General features: G+C 39.9%; 1 long non-coding RNA gene across 6 annotated transcripts in view; it reads left to right on the top strand.

The window, feature by feature from the left end:
* Positions 1 to 920: 920 nt before the first annotated feature.
* The window catches only part of LOC110016065 (uncharacterized), a 95,009-nt gene continuing 74,515 nt past the window's right edge, over positions 921 to 21,414 (top strand). Inside the window, exons 1-2 of one of the 6 annotated variants that reach the window (XR_013654370.1) lie at positions 921 to 1,213; positions 18,352 to 18,536. This is a non-coding gene — a long non-coding RNA (uncharacterized LOC110016065). Of the gene's footprint in view, positions 1,214 to 8,514; positions 10,179 to 18,075; positions 18,537 to 21,414 lie in introns of those variants that run through there. The other 5 variants (XR_013654369.1, XR_013654379.1, XR_013654373.1 and 2 more) reach the window with 5 other exon arrangements.

Genomic DNA, 21,414 nt, shown 5'->3' on the forward strand with positions numbered 1-21,414 from the left:
ATAGATGTAACTGTTCAACATTTTTTAGAATTTGTCCTAGAAAAGTTCCTCCAGATTAGATACAGAACCTTGGACTGATCCATAGCTTCACGTTCGAAGCACGTCTATGTTCCATCCAGAATACCCAGAGTCTACATGAATCACGAGTTCTCTGTGCAGCTCCTGATGAAATGGAGGAGCTGTTTGAGTTACCACTTAATAATAGGGTAGGGGCGGCTTTCTGGAGACTTCGAGGCCTTGTGGTTTTTGGACTCCAGGTTCAGACTGATGTCTCCATTAATTAAAAAAAAAATCCACCCAAAAACCTTGTGAAACCTTTGCTGAGCCAATACCTGCTCTGTCAGGACTCATGGGCCCCTAAAGTTCCAGGTCGGAAAGATGTTTACGGAGCCTTCGGTAATTTTTGGCTTCCAAAAAAAAAAAAAAAAAAAATTCTGTAAAGTCTAGAGGCCTTTGAATGTAATATATTTATTTATTTTTGGGACGCAGGCGTTTCATTTTTCTTCACTCAGAGAAAAGGAAAATAAATGCTTTCAGAAGCGGTGAAACGAGGTGATAAAGCCACAGAGTGACTGTGTCTGCTGCAGGACCGCTCTCATGACTCCTGTCTGGCAAATCCCAGAGTCTGGTTCTGCTCTGTTTCTGGTTCTGACTGGTGGACCAGCTGAGGTCAGAGCGCCGCCGGGCCGGCCTTCATTCGTTTGGTAAAAACGTGCCTCCTGGCTATTTTTTTTGATGAATGTAGGCGAAGAAAATCGGTCCAATCTGGCGCATTATTTAGCCGCGGTGATAACGCTGTTTTTACAGACGATGATGAGGAAAGAGCGCGGCAACGTCCAGATGATGAAAGGAGGAGTCAGAATGCCGATGTTTGGATGCTTTATCGACCACTGGAGGAGAAAAGATGTTTTGCTGAAAGTAGAAATGATCCATGACATCCTCCGTTTGCCGTCGCAACATTGTAACATAAAAATAATAACTCAGAAAGTTTATTTATTAAGTAGATTTGACAACTTTTTTAATGTGAAAGGCTCCAATTATCTTACAGTTTGATGTTCAATGATTTCTGTTTTACTAAAAAGTAGTTCATGAAGATTTTTTCTTTTTTTTTTCCTATTTAGTGAACCCCTGCGACAGACTGGCGACCTGTCCAGGGTGCCCCCTACCTTGGCTCCGGCAGCCCCGTGACCCAAAAGGGAATAAACGGAAGAAGGTGAATGAATGAATGACTGATACTTCGTTAATAACCACTGTTTGCTTTTTTTTTTCGTATTATTTAAGCAAAATATTTTTGGGAGTACAAAACTAGAATGGGAAATCCTACTGACTTTATTAAAGGCTGTGTTACAAAACTACCTTTTTCGCATTTTCAGCGTATACAATTTTGGTCTTTTGGGATATACGCGTAATTTACGTATTTCGTGTTTCTTGCGGTCGTCATTCATCGATGTGTCTTTATATGACGTGACGGATCTGAATTTGGTTTGTTTCAAATTTTTGGTTGGTTGGGATTTATGCATTTTATACGTATTTTACATATCTTATACGCAATTATTATGTAAATCTCACCCAATTGTGCGTCATTTTTGCAAGATGCGTATGCAAATTTGTGGCTTTCCACAAACTTTTCCCATATGTACCAGTAATGTATAATTTTTTTACGTTTATATGGCGCACAAACCACTAATGAATTTGTGTTCTTAACGTGGTTCATTCGTGATTTATTTGTGAAAATTTCACGTAAAGACCACGACTTTTTTCACTTTTCCACGCAAATTCCAGTATGACCACTTTTCATGTGTGCAATATACGAAAAATGTTTGTAGTGGTTGTGTGACACAGCTTAAAGGAAAGGTACAACTTCTTTTAAGAGCGTTATCGTAAAGAATATAGATGTTTTTCCACACCAAAAGCAACTTTTAAAAAAGTAACTTCTCACAAATGCTAAAGTATCTAACGTTAAACCAAAATGCCACCATTTGACTTCCGGATGGAAGCTTGTTTAAAATCAAAAATATTCTGAACCAGTTATAATCCCGTAATACTCACAGTAACCACTAGGATTCTGTGGCGTAACAAATAGTAAACCAAAGTACAATCATTTGACTTCCTGACTGAAGATCAAATAAAAATACAGCAATATGTGGTAACAGGCCAATTCGCTAAACTTTTAATGTAACCACTAAGACGCTGTGCCTCAGTGTTTCAACAATGGCGCTCACCAAGAAGCTAATTTTTTTTCTGCTTTGCTTTTGGTACTTTGTATATACAAGGTCAATTCAATTGAGTATTTTCCTATTGAATTCTATGTATTCTTGATCCTTTTTATTTTATGTTAAACTTTTCCAATTACCTATACGAAAGCCCATTGAGGAGACTGTTGTTGTGAATTTGGGCTATACAAATAAAATTGAATTGAATTGAATTAATGTTGTTTGACAGAAAATTGTGGACGGCAATGAGGACTACAGCCGCTTTCTTTTGTCGTAATGATTAAGTCAACCAACGGGTTTTAACTGTAGCTCCGCCCTAACCAGTCCGTTCCTTTTTTCGGTCCGGTTTAGTGGGTCCATTTGATCATGGAAACAAAATACCAGAGTGGACTGTACCATAGACCTCAGTGGAAACAAGGCTAAAGTAACCACTAGGGTTTTGTGGCAAAACTAATAGAATACCAAAGTCCAATTATATGACTTCTGGGTTAAAGTTAAAACACGAAACACTAATACGCAGAGCCAGGCCAATTCAGAAAATGTTTAACGTAACCACTAATAAATCAAAAGGCAGCTGTTTGACTTCCGTGTTGAAGCTTGTTTAATTTTCTGAAAATATTTCCAACACAAGAGGCCTTCAGCTCTCATCTGTTGGCCCAGCTGTTGGTAAAAAGTAAAACAAAAAATCAAAAATGGAACAATCTCTTGAAAATAAAGCAAAAAACAATCGCACAATATGCATATTTTTGTGTTTTGTGAAGCCTTTTTTTGATGGTTTGGCTAAGTAAATGCAACAATCCGTCTTGTTTACATCTGGATTAACCAGGCCTGACATGTTTTTTGCAACAAGCCCCTAGTAGATGTTTAAGGAACTTCATCTGGCTCCACTTCATTTTCGAACCAGTTTCAATCTGGAAACTAAAGGCAAATCATGTGGTTCCAACACAAAGTATAGGCCCATTCATGAAATATAAATTGTACAATTTAGGTAAGTGATGGAACACGACATCGCCTGTAATTGTTGGGTCCATAAATGTACGTTTTATGCTACATGTAGTATTTAAGGCTCAAATCTTTGGTAGTTACTGTTTAATTTTAATAAATGATTTTCATTTTTAGAATAACGGAGGATTGCTGAAATACTTTTTAACCAAAGTACACGGATAAGCATTAACCTGGCTCCGTTCCGTGTGCACGGCGCTATGTTTCAGTGTCCAAGAAACGCTGCAAGGCGGCGACGGGGGTGGGGGGGGGGCGTTTGTCTCTGGAAGCGTCGGCCTCAGCAAGTCGTCCGAGGTAATGTAACTCTTGCACGGCAGAGGGAGCGGACTATTTCTGAAGGTAATCATCCATCAAACTCTGAGCAGAATGTCCAGTTGGTGGCTCCAGCAGGCTTAGAATAGCCTTTTGTTCAAACACCTTTAATAATTAAACACCTACTCAGACCCTCAGGCTTAGCAAGATTGAAGACTTTAGCAAAGGGAGGGGGAAGGAAAAAAACTCCCCGCCCCTTTCCTGAGCTGCCGTAACCTGGAGAGCTTGATGGAGATGAGGTGTATCACCTAATGCGTTTTCCTTGCACCGGACAAGCCCCCGACTGACTCTTTTATTACCCTCATAAAAGAAAAACACATAAAAATATCCAGTACCTATATTTACGTATGTCTAAAGAAAGGCTTACAGGGTTTCTACTGTTGATTACAGCGACAAGTCTTTTTCTAAAAAAATTTTTTTTCAAATCGTAGTACTATGATTGTCTTTTACCACAACTTGGAGTGAAACTTTTTTTTTCAAGTGTAGTTTAAGAAAGATTTTATATATATTCTTTTTACCTTTTCTATAGTCCTTAACTGATTTAATTTTATTTTTAAGTATTTTATTTTCATTTATATTAATGTTATTATAACTCATGTTGGTTCTACATGATTTTTAATTTTAACTCTTTTGGCAAAACTTTGTTTCATACACACACACACACATATAAATAGGATTTAGTGGATGGATAGTAAAAAAAATATAATAAAATTTTAATTTGAATCGGAAGTAAATATCATGTTAGCCCGACATTACTTAACTTTTTTTTTTCTTTACACAAAACAAAGTCGTAACCTCCTAATTTAGACAAACACTGACAATTGGCACATTTACTCCAAAGAAACCAGTTACTGTGCCTATTATGAAAGGTTGCCATGGCAACCACGAAAAAAAAAGGTACAAGCCTAGATCAGTTTCCCTTTCCCTTACAGGCACAAAAATCGGTACACCAATTCGTCAATGAAAGAACATTAATGTCAATAGACTTCAATCAGTAGGTTGGAATTAGTGGACATTGGAGGAACTGCACCATCAAGAGCGCCGACTTAAAAACACATTTTGAAATCTTTATTTTATTTCAATTTTTTTCAAACCCATATCTACTCTATAGAGACCAGATACTGTTTATTGTAAAAGGTCGCTATGACAACCACGTGAAATCTTTAGGGTACAAACTTGGAGTATATTTAGTTCCATTTACCAATGCAAAATTGGCATTGGTCATAGTCATTTGTCATGTAAAGATATAAAATGCTTGTGGGGCAATAAACCTGTCGGAGTTGAATCAAGTGGGATTGACAGAGTTTTGCAACCACCCCCTAGTGCAGTGTTTTTCAACCTTTTCTGAGCCACGGCACACTTTAACCTTAAAAAAAATCCCGAGGCACACCAGCATCCAAAAATTAAAAAAAAAGGAGAAACTCATAGTCTGTATTGATCTAGAGCCCCTGCTCAATCTCACATGCATTTTTGAGATAATTGTTACAGAAAAAGCTGGAAACTGCAGCTGTTTTTTTCTAAAAGATGCAATAAAATTTAAGTTAGAAGATTTAAAAACAGTTTGATGTGTGTTCGTTAGTTTCAAGACGTTTAACAACAGATCTCCTTTTGCGCTGTCACTCTCACAACCCAATGCATCATGGGAAATGTAGTGCATAAAACGGCCGAAGATCGGTTTTCGGAGCTTCATTGTTTTGTTCACTTGTTCCACGGTCTGATACCGGGTTCTGTGGAAAGCTACACCGCTAAAGACGAGCTTTAGCTGGTATTTCTGTTAGAACTGAGCGACTTTACGAGCTAAATCGGGACAAGGAAGTGAAGACTTTAAGCACTTCTGATTGGTCAGACTGATGACATGTGATTAACCCCCCCAACACGGGACTTTTCCAAAATACAGCCGAAGGTGCAGCTGAATCGCGGTACGTCATTCTTATCAAAATGTCTTTAATAAAATAAAATAAACGCAAAATAAAGGTATTTTACGATCTTTTATATTCCTAACTCCTCAGTGTTTTATCAGGGCCTGTTTGGATGAACAGAGAGCTAAAATCCTGGAGATGGAAAATGTTTTTAGATCAGTGAATGAGGGCAATTTCCCACGGCACACTTGGCCATCTCCCACGGCACACTAGTGTGCCGCGGCACACTGGTTGAAAAACACTGCCCTAGTGGACATTATACTGCATAATGAAGAACACCAATTTGAGAAAAATTTTGTAATCTTTGTTTTTTGTCTTGCAAACTTTTTCATAGGAAAAAGAACCTCTGGCTGTTTTTGATCAATTTACATCCGTAGATGCAAAAATTTCAACAAAAATGTTACCAAGTTGGATTTAGTTGTGTTAAACATCTTATTAACAACAGGAAAAGGTTCTCGTCTAATTTTTTGCACCCCACATTGTCATTACTTAAGATGTTATTGCAGTATTTAAACCCAAAGCTGGACGTTCTCAACCAATCAGGTGCTCTGGAAAATTTGGGCACCAATCTGCAATGAAATATAGGAGGAGAAAAAAACGAGCGACAGAACCTCCCACTGCAGCAGAGAACACAAGAAAACAGAGAGAAGACACTCCAAATGCACAAACAACACAAAAGTAGGGTCTCAGCCATAATTCCTTGGTCACAAATTGCAACAGAGGTTCAAACTATTAACCTACCACCACCTTGCTTAAAAACTGCTTTGCTTTCTCATTTGGTTAATATGCTTTTATTGTGATTGATGTTTTAGTGCTAAAACGTAATAAAAAGCTAAAGCTTAATCAAAAACAAAAATATTTGGAACAAGGTCAATTAAAAAAAAAACTTGATGTATCTGTTCCTTGTTGGGAAATTGTTAAAAAAGAAACTGATATTGCTATCATGACCACACTAACTACCAACTTTTTTAGTAAAAATGAAGATAACACAATTTCAAATGGCTACATGCTAACAGTGTTGGCATATTTCCAATAATATTCAACATTGTTTGTATCTCATAAAAAACACACGATACAGCTAAAAAAAAGTGTAACTATGACTGTGTTAACTTCTAAACTTCTTAGTAACATGTGAAAAGCTTAGCATATACAGAGTACCTGCAGTTTTGTGACTACGCTAACCGATACTGCGACATGTTAGCAGCATAGCATTTACAATAACACCAAACCTTGTTTGCAACTTATAAACAATCAGACTGAAATCGCAAAAACAAACATTACTGTGACTATGCTAACTTCTAACTGCTAGTAACATGTAAAAAGGCTACACATTAGCAGTGTTAGCATAATGTAGAAGAACAGAATCTAACACCGCTAAACATTAGAAACAATAGCATATTTAACATAATACCAACCTTGTTAGCAACTTGTAAAAAAAACAGCCTAATATCACTAAAACAAATGCAACTGAATATGCTAATTCCCAACTATGCTAACAACACATTAGCAGCATTAGCATATTTACAATAATGCGCAACATTGTTGGCAACTTGTAAAACAAGGCGATTACCTCTAAAACAAGCGTTACTGTGACAACATGAATTCCCAATTTTGCTAATAACGCGTAAGAAGGCTACACATTAGCTGCGTTAGCATATTTACAATAATACCCAACATTGTTAGCAACTTGTAAAACAAGGCTATGACCTCTAAAACAAGCGTTACTGTGACAATACTAATTCCCAACTTTGCTAATAACGCATAAAAAGGCTACACATTGGCTGCGTTAGCATATTTACAATAATACACAACCATGTTTATGACTTATAAAATTAACAGACTAATATTGCTAAAACAAGCGTTTCCATGATCACGATATCTCCCTACTTCTGTTAAAAAAACACTGCTTCAAAAATCACAATCCAAAACCGCTACACCGCACACGTTAGCATGTTCAAAACCAAACTTTCTGACAAATCAAATGCTTTGACATCAATTAACTCTACCAGAAATATTTCATGTATAAGATGTAGTAGATTTTAAGCACTCTGTTGTTTTATGAAAAAAACAAAGCTTATAGTCTTACCTTATAGTAAGACTAATTTGCGTGGGGGGGGGGGGGGGGGGTGAAAACTTATTCGATTTCATGATTTCAAACATCATGTGACTGCTGCTCAGAGTGAGTTGATGGGTTTCTGTGAGAGTTTAGTTCCCTTCCTGCCACATGAAACACTCAGCCCGGCCGGCTCTCGATCCCGCGGGACCAAATAATGACTAACGCGAGAAAAAAAAGACGAAAAAAAAAATCTGCTGAGAACAGGCACCTGAGAGAGAGCAGCTGTCTTGTAAAAGGTCACTCTCCCACTGTTCCTTGGCCCCGTCCCTCCATTTCCGGCCTCACTTTCCCACCCATTGGACTCCAAAGTCACTTTTTTTTTCTCCTCTTTTTCAAAAAATATTTTCTCACACTCCCTTCGCGCTGCACCTAGAGGATTCTTGGACTACCTTGTAATCACATGTAGGGACAAAAATGCCGTGGGTGGATGAACGTCCTGCACTCCGGTTCTGCAAACCTCTCTGCCTGTGGATGTATGAGAGGGTCTCTTGAGGTGTTTGTTTCCCCCCGAATGTAGTGTAGCTATCGCTGTTACGCACATGTGAGCCTCCCATCGCACACACACACGAGCACTTCTAAACACTGACAGCCTGGAAAAGGCATAAAACAAACACAAATCCAGTTGGTTACAATCGGACTTGCTTTGGGGGGAAAGTTTCTCATAACCCATTTGACAAAAAACCAAAAACAAAAAAAAACGCAGCAAGCTGCAATTCTGCAGACAAACAAATAATGTTTGGAGCGATCGCTTTCAATAAATGCCCTACTCACATATTTGAACTCTAATATTTATCGCGAAATCGGCATGGCCGCCAGACGGACTAAACAAACACAGAGCTCCAACGCGGCTTCTATCAACATACAAAAGCCGACAGCAAACACGCATGAACTCAAACAGGCTAGAGTGCCGTTCCCCGGACTCTGGAGCTTGAAGATGCAACGTTGGGACGGATTCAACCAGAGAACCTTGAGTGTTTAAACAAAACTCCCCCCCCTTTTTTTTTTTTTTTGGACCAGCGCCCCTCGGTGTTCCTGAGGACATGTCAGGGCGTTAACAGCTCCCCGTGGCTGCTCATCGGAGCCATTCTTTCACTCCATCAGCTCTGCTTACGTGCACTCTGGGTGGCAGGTTCATTTATGATGGATCATTTTGGAGAAAATGGCTTGCTAGCATTGACAGTTTGCAGATTAGAGTACCAGGAAAGGGATAGAATCTAGTTTTTGATATCTAGGAGTCTGTAGACAAGTGTGCAAGGGCCTTGGGCGCTTTTGTCTGCAACAAAATCGCTTCCCTTGGTAACAGTTGCCCCTACAGGTGGGTAGAGGCTGTCTGTGGGTGGAAATAGGGCAAACCTGTAAGTGGCACGCACGCAATATCAAGGTCGTAGACCAGTCTGTGAATCCGTAAAGCTGGGAGCAGCAGGTCGTGGAGAATACATATACAATACTTAAGGGTCAGTAAAGGGTGAAGTAGGTGAGACGCAGAAATGTCATACAAAAAATCTTTTTGACCCCACTCATATCCTAGAGACTGTGCAAGGGCGTGCAGCATTACTGTTAGAAATGAGGAAATTAAACAATTAGGGTGTAGTTTGTGTAGACATCCTACAGGTGTCGTATGGCCACTTAAGGATCACCCTGTGTGTGTGGTATTTGCATACGGTCTGTAATAAGCCAGTACTCACCTCTTACAAACGACTACAATGGGACCTAAGGGCAACGGATGACAGCATCACCTGTACATCATAAGTGCTTCCGACTTTCATTAGCCTTGATGATGCACTTGACGATACACTAGACGGTACACTTACCACACACATGACAATGGTATGTTCTGTTTTCATGATGTCCCTTAAGGTAGCCATACAAACCTGAATGGAAATGCACCTTCAGACGTTCTAGCTCCTATCTATGACCCTCCATAGGCTCGGACAACCCAAAAAACCCACAGCATCTGTGCAGGTCAAACCCTGTACAGGTATATGTGATTAATGCTTTGTAAACATGGTTAAACTTAATTATTCCAACTATATGCAATAAAAGCAGTTACAACTGAGTTTATTCTTGTTTTTCAAAGACTGGATAAGGTCTGTTGGTACATTAAGACGGGCCTGCATAAATACATACGTGGTTCAGAAATTCTTCTCCTTCCTTTTTCATGTGTAAAGGTATGTAACATTGGAGTGTGTAGATATACATTCCATCAGTTTGTGTAGATCTACATACCATCCATTTATTTTGATATCAGGGGTTGTAGATGTATTAGCTGTCCGTGTGTGTAGATGTACATACTATCCCTTTGTGCAGATGTGTGTCCCTTTTATGTAAGTTGATGTATGTTCCATCAGTGTGTATAGATGTACGTTCTGTCAGTGTTCATAGGTGTATGTACTGTCCTTGTGAGTAGATCTTCGTACAATCCACGTGTGTAGATGTACGTACCTTCTTTGTGTGTAGATGTACGTACCTTCTCTGTGTGTAGATGTACGTACCTTCTCTGTGTATCTAGTGTTTGGACTCCTGCGCTGCTAAAGTCCCCGCCCTGAAGCGACCTCTTCATCCTTATCATGTTCAGCCAGTAGTGGATGTATGGATGGAAGTTGGGACACTACAAAGGTTTGGGAGCTGCAATCAGGTCTTTTAATTGCCTTTCCAGATGTTTCAAATCACAGAAGTCCTCTGTCTGGGGCTATGCATAAAGTTTTAAGGAAAGAGGTCAAATCAGCATGTAAGATAAGGTAATGATGGCAGGGTAGGGAGGGGGGCGGCATGGAAGGGCGGCAGGTCTCGGTGGGTATTTTAACCGACTGCTTGTCAAAACTGTGTCGGCAGCAGAGTGCGTGACAGCTCTGACAGGAGTTAGCGGAGGTCCTCTCCCCGTTCTCCGTGTGTGACAGGGAGAAGCGGGGGGAGGGGGGTGCTCAGCGGCTCGAGACACAAGAAAGGGAGGAGGAAAGGGGGGGGGTCACTTTAACGCCAACCTGCCTGTCATGACTCATGAAAACTTGGCAGTGAGCAGACAGGAGACAGGCGGAGGAGAAAGGAGCATGTTTGGAACTGTTAGGGGAAGATGAAACAGGTGGTGGGGTTGGCCGACTTTACATGTGACTCGCCGTGTTATCCAAGGCGTAGTTGGTAACACCTCCATGGAGTTCAGTGCCGCTCAGTTAGAGATACAGCCAGGGGTTTAAAAAACCATTTCAATCGTCTTTAGATCTATTTTCAAAGCATTTTTAGTGGTGTTTTATTCATGGTGGTGCCGTTTTTTGCCAGAATAAAAAAGAAAAAAAAACAACCTGTGTCCTTTTCTAGGACATAATTTCTGCAGGGCAGCAGGACTTCATCAGAAAACTATTTCTGAGTTGTGGGTGGAACCATTGGCCTGGAGCAACCCCCCCCCTCCCTTCCCCTCCCCATTGCTGAGAGCTCTCTATGTACAAGGTCACCTGCTAACTTACAGCCCCTCACACCCCAACCTAACATTAAAGTTGCAAAGATAATAGCAAGTAATGACAGAGTCACCCAGTCGTGCAGTTTTGAGCCAGATGCAAGCTCAGACCAAGAAAACTTAGATGTTCGTGGACTTAGTCATCCTCAAGTTGACATACGTAGTGTCCATGTGTGTTGGTGTTACTACTGTCCGTGGGTGTTGATGTATGTACGGTCGATGTATGTAACCTCAGTGTTTTGGTGTAAAGCACTTTGTTACGTTTCATATGCTACGGTGCTACGTAAACAATATTTTTTTTAAAAAATATACATATCTTCCATGTGTTTAGAGGTGTGTACATTCTGTGTGTGTAGAGGTAAGTACCGTCCGTGTTTAGATGTACATACCATCCGTGTCTGAAGACGTACGTACCGTCTGTGTTTGTAGACGTCTATGTAGATGTACGTCCCATCCATGTGTGTAGATGTACATACCCTTTGCACCGTCCGTATGTGTAGATGTACGTACCATCAGTTTTTGTGAATGTATGTACTGTCCTTGGGACTAAATGTATCGTCTGTGCGTGTAGATGTACATTACAGACTAAAAGTTTGGACACACCCTTCTTTTTCAAATGGGAAGGTGTTTCCAAACCTTTGGTCTGTACTGTACATACCGTGTGTCTGTAGAGCTGTGTGCCATCTATGTCTGTAGAGCAGAGGTGTCAAAATCCAGGCCCTGAGGGCCAGCCTCCTGCTAGTTTTCCAGAAACCCTGCCTTATTTGCTGTTGATTACCTGGATCAGGTGTGTTTAGCCAATAAGGAGCTTCAGTGGCAGGTTGGTTGGAAAATATGTAGGAAACCGGCCCTCGAGGCCTGGATTTGGGCACCCCTGCTGTAGAGGTACGTACCATCCGTGTGTGCAGATGTACGTACTGTCCGTGTGATTCAATGTACTTACCGTCTGTATGTGTAGTTGTACAGTATGTACCATCCATGTGTGTAGAAGCATATACCATTGGTTCGTGTACATCCTTTCAGTGTGAGTAGAGGAATGTACAGCCTGTGTCTGCAGAGGTATGTACCATTCATGTCTGTAGTGGTACGTTTTGTTTGTGTAGTAGAAGTATGTACCTTCTGTGTGTGTAGATGTACGTACCAAGTGGATGCATCAGTGTGGAGCATAGCAGGCACCATGTGCCCCACCCAGTATATTTACCCTATCACAGGTACGATCTTTTTTAAAAAACAAACTTTCCACCAATAATTCCCCATTTTGTTAATGGGTTTAGTTCAGACGGAGCAAAGAAAAGCGGCGACAAAGTCCTCCTACAGTAAAATATTCAATTTGCTCTCGCTGACAAGGAAGGGAAAAGAGTTGTTTTTAGCATTTGTTGACAATTTTCTGCTCTCGCCCTGTTGAGACCTTGTGAAATGGAAGCGGTGGAAATGAAAGAAGCATGCATAATTAGCCAGGTTGCTTAAGTCTCTCATTTGTTTTTTGTCTTCATTTCGCCACAGTGTTTAATGAATTGCCCACCCCTACCTCAATTCACCATTGTTTTGGGGAAACCTTTCAATCCACCCTCACAAACACATCCTTTAACCAACCGACAGGATGAAGCGTTTTAGCGATTTAGCCACAAATCTGTCAAAGTCCACTGGAAAGAATAAAAAATTAAAGGCACAATATCCTTGCCCTCCCTCGCAACCCCATATTAACCCTTGTGCTATCTCAGATGACCCCACCCTTACATTGACGTGTTCTCCCTACTATGACAAAGGTGGATAAAGGTGGAAAGATTTCATGTAATCCATGGACACCAGTGAAGATCACAAATCATTGAAGAAAAAAGGTTCAGAGCACTGTCTAGTGGGTCTAGATGACCCAACTCCCAATGTTAAAGTGCCTAGGATAGCACAAGGGTTACCCCACCTTCCCTGGTTGAGTGGCTGGTACACACCCTTTAATTTTTTAGATTTCCTTAGCAACTGAGGTTTTTTTGTTACCCAAACCACATTCCTAATCTGTTCATTTCGTTTGTCATATTGTTTTGTTCAGCTTGAGCCAGGGATTCATTTATTACATTTTCATAAACATTCTGGTTAAAAACATGTGAGCAAAAGAGGAATATGCCAATTTTAAAAGCGAGCAACACTAACACCGTTCAAAATCTACTAACTTTATGCTTGAGAAGTAAGAAAGTTATAGATGAAATCCCTGGGAAATTACTAAAGGTGATTTTTTTCTTTTTGTTGAGATAGTGGTCTTTTCTTGGGGGTCAAAGGTCAATGAGACTTTGGTAGTGGCTTTAGACTGAAGGAGTTAGGAGGCGATAGATTAACGTCCCTTGGAGGAGTTTCAATTTGGAGCTGGTACCAAAAGGGATTGAAGATGGCTGCCTTTTCCCAGGCCAATAAAACATTTGTTTTGGGTGTAGACTTATCCTGGCAGAATTTGTGTAAATATTTCCTGAACATTTCTCAAAATGTAATTTTATTAGAAAATGTGTGAATTAGCTCCTTTTCCCCTTTTGCCAGAAAATGGCCAAGTCATAGGTCCTGAGGCCATCCCATAATAATGTTAAAACTTCTTTTGAGCATCCCCAACACATGTGATTTGACTTAGTTAGTGGATTTTACTATATTTCTGTCGAGCCCCATAAGGGCATTTGGCCCAATTCATTTTTTGATAATTTCGCCTCCTGTGATGTCATCTTTTTTTTTTTTTTGTCCTTGCAGTCTAGGACTGCAAAAAGTTTTCATCCAATTATACTTCAAAATCAGCAATAATTACAACCCTATACATCATCTGCATGTTTCAATTAATATTCAAATCTTGTCTAAGGTTTTGCATGCAAATGTATAATGTATTCAGGATTAGGTATATTACAGTTAAATCTATCTCTATCCAGCCTCTACCTTGCCTTTCTTTAATAAGCTGTGTTCCCTGGTAATGTTCCTGAACTTATTATAATGCAATATGCTCAAGCATAAGAATCGCACGTCCTTAATATTATTTCTCGCAATTAACGGCGAGCCGAAAATACAGAGGGCCTGCTTCGTTAATTTGCAAAGGCACTCGCATATAATGTGATACAGAGGGGGGAATAAACAGGTCTCCGACTGGCTTCCGCGCGCAAGTCAGTCAAGTGTTGCAAATCTAATTTAAATATACTTTTGTTTTGTCCATTTCCAAACAGTCTAGAATGGGAAATGATGTTGCTTAGCATCGCAGTCCGTCCATCAGACGACTAAGACTTTTGTCAATATGTTTTCCCGTCCAATTTATAAATCCGACGGCGGAGGGTTCCCGGGAGACTTCAATTAGATGAGTACCTGTACCCGACCGCCCGCCTGACTACACAGCTCCCAGGAGCCCCCCCACGCGCCTTCATACTGAATCATGGGGAGGCGGTTAATATTACAGCGGAAGGGAGGATCTATATAGTCGCCGCCATAAACCAGACAGGAGTGTTTGTAACATCCGAATAATGGCCGTAAATAAAGGGCTTACACCTGTTCTGGCAAAGGCCAGGTCCTCCGGTAGGACGGGATTGACTGGCCCACAGACGGCTGTAAACTCTCAGGGTTAAAAAAAGGCAACATCTTGCAGAGTTAATAGATATTTTAAAGCGTGCCATCTGCAATCAGTCACTCAGATATATTGGCTTCCCGAGGAAAAAGTTAGCTTAAAGTCCCCCGCCTGTATACCTCCCCCCAAGAAGGGACGGTCTAAAGGTGGGCGTCCGGGTTGGTGCGCCGCATCCCAGAGAGAATAAAACATCAAACCCACTCAACAGCACCACTAACAATAATAAAAATGCCCCGGCTTAAAGGTGACATTCCCAATTTACGATTATTTGTGTCTATAAAGTGTATACCTCATCTCCTGACTCATCCCTGCCCCTCCCATCTAAAAACAATGCATTAAGGAGGGTGGGCGTCGAGGGTAAATGGAAATTCTCTCCATTTTATTAAACCGACAGGGGCCCCCACTTTACCTGAGACTTTCAATTTTGCCGGCGTGACCTCCAAGGAGACATCTCTGTCTACCTTCGCCTCATTCAATTCCCCGCCGTTTGCCACAGCCGGCCCCCTCGGCGCGCCCTGCTAAGCCGTTATGGATGAGCTCCGAGGCAATTCAGGAATAGAACGTAGATCTCAGTTTACCCCCAAAAGATTTACTTCAGGGTACAAGATGGATGAAATCAACCTTTGTATCTCTTTTAGTGATTGTTTTTCGCGCCTGTTCTTTACACCTTTTTTTTTTTCTTTTTAATCGTACAATGGGAGTTCGTCCTGTGGGATGGGATATGTGATGGATAAGGATGTGGAGGTGTGAGGAGGGGGAAAAAAGTATTGTCAGAGGTGGAGATGTGGCATCAATACGACAGTCAAAGGGTTGCGGGAATGCGGAGGATGTCTTTCTTGGACTGCGCCAGAGCCGATCTGATGAAGCACCGTCTGCCGCAGAGGGGAAATATTGACAAATAGGTAAAACAGGAAGTGATAATTCATTTAGGACAGTGATGTGATGAGTTGTCATAACCGTTTATAAAACCCTTCTGGTTAACGGCGGCTCAAACGGACTCCAACTCCACACAGAGGGATGGAAGTTGAGGTTTTATGGCTTTTAGTGTCTATTGCCTAGACATAGAAATAAATCTCGCCAAAGTCACTTTATCATCGTTTTTGTTACAAACACAAGCTGTATTTGAGGTTTCCTTCTTTGTGGGCCTTAATTAACATAACCCTAACACTAACCCCTAACCCTAGCCCCAAAGAAAGGGCCTAATCCTAACCCATTTTATTTTGATTTTTAAATGAAGACTTGCCCCTAAGTAAGTCCTAATCCTAACCCCATTGCCTTTATTTAACCCTGGGTGGGATTATACTAATCTGGGACTGGGCCCCTGGGGGGAGCTGGAGCCCTGTTCCAGGGAGGATTGTATGGAAGTGTGCACAAATTCTGCCATCTGATGGGGACTGGGGTCCAGACGTTGAACTGTCCTAACCCTTTTTTTAGAAATGGCTTTGGTCTAAAGTTCTAAAATTGTATAAAATAACATTGGATCATATTTTAATGTATTTTGAAATTTGACAGGAAGTTGCATGAGGGCTGCACAGTGGAGTAGTGATTCGCACTCTCAAACGAGAAGGTTCCTGGTTCAAATCCCGGCCTTGAACCTTTTTGTGTGGAACTTGCTAATGTGCTCTGGCGCGGTTCACTTCAGTGTAAATGCAAATAGACTTTCAAAAGGCCAAAGAGTTCAAGTTCCTGCCCCTCCCCCCAGAAACAACAAAAATCAGTCCATCAGAGAATGAATGGGGATTATCCATTCCTTTTATGTGGTCTTTTTTCTTCATTCTTTACTGTTCCAAGTCTTTCCAGGCAATGTTGGATTTGGCTTCATATAAATGGTCAAGTGCTTGTTTTTGTGCTAGCTCCACACTGAAAAATCCTAGCCGGAATTTGAACCAGCACCTTCTCACTCTAAGGCGAAAGTACTATCCACAACGCCACTGTGCAGCTTAGAGAAAACCTAAGAAAAGAAGAAGAAAAAAACATGATGTAGTTCTAACATTGTCTACTGGGGAAGCACCAACTGGTTCCCCGCTACCGCAGAAGTTAAGTCAAGTGTGTAGAAGTTCACTTAAACGGGATCTTAAACTGTTAAAAAAAAGCAAGAATGTAAGACTCTAAATTGTCCATAGTAGCTTTGAAGTAGAGTTTTAGGGGCAAATACTTAGAAAATAAAAGTCTGAGACATATTTATTATTTATGTTACATGTGCTAAATAACTCTAGGGACTAGCATTAGAAGATGTACAGGTCAAGATAAGAGGTTGAGATGAGAAGCAGATCTCGCTGGAAATGTTTCAGCTATTTATCACACCAACCCTCGCAGATAAGAGCTTTTTTTTTTTTGGTTGACAAAAACCATTATCCTTGGAAAACTGCCGGCTACTGCTTCATCAATGACAGGTTTAATTGATTAGCAGCTATTAAAAGGGTTTAGCACGCCGTCCGTCAACCCATTGGTCATGGCAGTCAACACAAGCTCCGACGGCTCAAATTCAATGTTCTGCTGATAACTTCGCCTGGCAACACCTCAAAAACATCGTCCAGGTAGGGGAAGAAAAAAGGCAGATGCGGATTCTTTGCGGGTTGGAACATATCAGTTCCAGTGAAGGAATCTCTTGGACGGTTTCAAAGAGGTGACGACACACCAAGAGGTTCAGGCCGCGTCGCACAGCCAACTACGTACAATTTACGCCTATTACACAGATGAAAATTAGTCATATGTGAATATACGTGGGAAAAGTGAAATTGGCATGAAATTTTCACAGATGTATCACGAATTAATTACATTGACCCTTGTGCTATCCTATGGGGTCCAGATGACCCGATCCTTACATTGACGTGTTCTCCCTACCATGACAAAGGTGGATAAAGGTGGAAAGATTTCATGTAATCCATGGACACCAGTGAGGTTCACAAATCATTGAAGAAAAAAGGTTCAGCGCACTGTCTAGTGGGTCTAGATGACCCAACTGCCTAGGATAGCACAAGGGTTACAACCACGAAAGAAGTACAAATAAACCACACAAAGAAAAAATAAATACGTGGAATATTAACTGCTTTTTCTATGCAATTCATTGGGGATTAGTGCGTGAATTACGTAATATTAACAAGACAGGTGGGAGATAAAGTTATACATCTGTGGTACATGTGGGAAAAGTCGGTAAGAAATACATGGAACGGTTGTGGAAAGCCAACATTTTGTGTATGCATCTCTCAGGAATGACGCGCAATTGAGTTCAATTTCCGTAATAATTACGTATAAACTAAACCGCGTAGTTCACAACTGACCAAAAACTCGGAACTGTAGAAACCCAAATTCACGTAAAAACTCGTCGGCCGAAATCCTTGGCTGACATCTGCGCACATCGACGAATGACGAACGCAAGAAACACTGGTGAATTATCGTACATGTATCAGGAAAGACTGAAATTTCGTATGTAGAAAATGCGCAGAATGTACGGAGTAGCTGTGTGACACAACGTTTCCTCTAAAGGTACCTGATAGGCAGAGGTTTCTGTTGAGTTAAGGACATTTTCGGCGACCAGCCTCAAAGGGACCGGTTAACACTCGGCACATAAGTGCAATTCTTCTTTTTCACGGCAGCTGAGTGGCACCTGAGGTATAAGAAAATGGTAAATTTAACCGTCTGTTATAATTGGAGCTCTGGGATTGGCCACATGTCCCAGTGACAAGCGTGACACGATTGATCAGTTGAGATATCCAAGAAAGTCGACCCAAACTTTGCCTCTTTTTTTTTTTCTTTCTCAACAGAGGGCTCAGCCACAGAGATAAGCGGAACGTTGATTTAGAATCAGCGCATCGGCAGTGCCTTAACCGTCCCTAATTGAATGTCTAAGCCCTCGCTGGGATGAGTGTCGGGAGCGGAGCGGCTCCGGCTTTGACAGTGATGGTTCACCAGATGACAAACAAACGCCACAGAGGATCAATGTGAAGAGGTCCGACTTCAAAACACAAGAGAGACACACACACACACACACACACACACAAAAAAAGACGACAAAAGACATCTTCTGTGACGAGCGTCCGCCCCTTATCAGAGAATTCAGCAGGGTGCTGGAGCGTTTGGGAGATTTTCTAAAAACCGTTGGCCTCCAAAACCATGCAAAGTTTGAGAAACTGTAGCAACTTTTAAGAAGATATGGGATTTTTTTCTTATTTTAAAATACAGAAAAGTGAAAGAAGCTTTCACCAAGTTTCTTTACAAATCAGACGGGTTCGACTTCAAAGTATCTGGACGTCCGGAGGCAGCAGCTGCCTTTAAAACATTGAAAGGTGGTTGACCAGACAGGTAGAATAAAAAGGGGAATGGTGACGTTCTGGGGAAGAACGAACTGAAACTAAAAATAATTCCCCAGTGCATTCTGGGAAAAACTGTTGCCAGCGTATCAGACAAAGAAAAACACAAATGTGACCAAAATGTAGGTCAATTTGAAACTATAAATTTAAATATTGACGGATAATTCAAAAGAAAATGGTTTCCGAATTTTACGTTTTTGTACAAACACAAAAAAAAAAAAACGAAACAAAAATGAGACGTTTATCTCAATTCTGAAATTATAAGGAAGGTTTATAATATTTGGAGAAAACTAGCTACTGCCCAACACAGTAGCCAAATATTTAGATAAATATAAGAACCTTTTTGTCTCATATAGTAATTTGGTAAAATAACATTATAAAATATTATTTAATAAAAAAATATATTTTATTCATATTTTATAAATTGGCAAAAAAAGGAATACAAAAAAATCAGCATTTTCTAAAAACTTTACAAACATTTACATTTTACAAACTTGAAATTTTTAATTTAAAAATTTAGATTAATTCATAATTAAAAAATGTTGCACAGCTAAACAAAAAACAAACAAAATGTTAGATTTATAGCAAATAACTTTTATGAACATTATATAATAATTTTATATATTGTTTATTTAAAAAACAAAAAAATACTGTTCAATAAAAGAAGCGGATATTTGTGTAATGTTTAAATTTCCTTTTCTTTTTTGAATACATATACAGTATTGTGACAATGTAGATTTAGCTTTGGGGTTTTCTAAAAATTTTTGAAGAATTAATTAATTTATTCTTTTTTTTTTCTTTTTGGCACCTTGGGGTTACCGTAGCCACTAAAGCTGCTTCCCATATCTAAGGGCCCCCACAAACAGGTGACTAAAACAGAATCTGCTTACACCGCAGTGTGTGTTTTTGAAAGTGCAACAAAGCAGCCGCAGCAACTTTAAACAAAGACTAATTATGGGACAAATGAGCGAGTGCAACACCGCGTCCAATCACCGCCGAAAAATGCTGCTTTGTGCCGCTCGCTGATTACATCAATAAGATTTTCCACGGTAGGGCACCATCATTACATCAGCTCAAACAGTCATTTCGCTCATTTGTGTGGATTTCATAATGTAACGGTCGCCGCAAAGCAACAACAAATGTATGCAAAGGAAAGTAAAGAAAATAGGAAGTTTCCCACACAAACCAAATTGGCAATCACCGGCTTTCTTCCCCGTGGTCATAATGAAATTGCGCCCGCAGTGGTAGAAATAAACGACATAATTCTATGTACACACAATTAAAGGAGAAAGTCGCAATCCAGCATGCAGCTCAGTTAGTTTATGATAGCACAAAAGCAAAAACCAAACCTATAAATAATGAATACATCCATAATTATTCTGGCTGAGATTTGCATAATTATTGTTTTTTTTTTTCCGTTTCGTAGACGCATCTTTTATCGGAGGAGGCCTTCCTCTGCTTCATATGGCAGCAACTTCACCTTTCCTTGCAAAAGTGGACGCATAAACAGTTAGAAATTGTCATCAGACGTCTATAATTAAAGGTTCTGGCACATTTAAATGTTAAGAATGGAAAAACTGTAGCTGAGAACTGTGTTTCAAAAACATACTAATGCTAATTTTTTTCAAATGTGGTTGTAAACATATTTATATATTTGAAGGTTTTATGCTAAAAAACTTTAAGGTTTTGGCTTATTCATTTTAATCATTTAGAAGGGAAATTTTCAATCTGGCCTTAATTTTGATGTTATGAAGGAGTGTAGGGCCACCAAAAAAAGAAAAAAATTACGAGATTTAAAGTTCTCAATTTATGACCTTATCTCATAAATTAAAGACAACAAGGTCATGATAAAAAATAAAAAAAACTTTATTTGTATGTAAACTGGTCCTAAAACTCCATTATATAATGTTAAAAAAACGAAAAAAAAAGTTTGTTATATTCAAAGTAAACGCATTTTAGTAAAAAAAATAAAAAGAGAAAATGTTTTTTGTATTTTTATAAATTTTTTTTTTTTTTTTTGTAAACCAGATTTGCTCTTGCTAGCTCAAGCCGCACCATCGTTTATGAAATATTTAAATATATTGTTACTAAGTCTATTATTTTCAGGGAATTTATTTCCGGTTTTATTTTATTTTTCTATTAACAGAAAAAAGTTTATGTGTTTTCTATCTTGATCGATGATTTAATCTGTTTCAATAGCGTCTGAGTTGAGTTCCAGTCCTGCCCTGGATGCTAAAAAGTGACCCCTAAAGAAATGAAACTTCCTAATCTACCTTTTAGCATGATTGGTCTGCATGTCCCAAACAGGACTCTTGGATAAAGGAAAAAGGGATAAAGATAATCTGGATTTGTGGAGTGCAACGAGGCAGGATCTCACCATCACACTACCACCGCCATGCTCAACTGTTTCCATTATATGGTTTTTTTCATCTAAATTTCAATTGCGTCATTGTTACTGCAAATGGAACCAAACACAACATTTGCCAACAGTAAATTGATCCCCCCACCCCAGGATTA

Source organism: Oryzias latipes, chromosome 2 (assembly GCF_053564925.1).
Source record: "Oryzias latipes strain Hd-rR chromosome 2, Olatipes_Hd-rR_3.1".
Taxonomy (NCBI): domain Eukaryota; kingdom Metazoa; phylum Chordata; class Actinopteri; order Beloniformes; family Adrianichthyidae; genus Oryzias; species Oryzias latipes.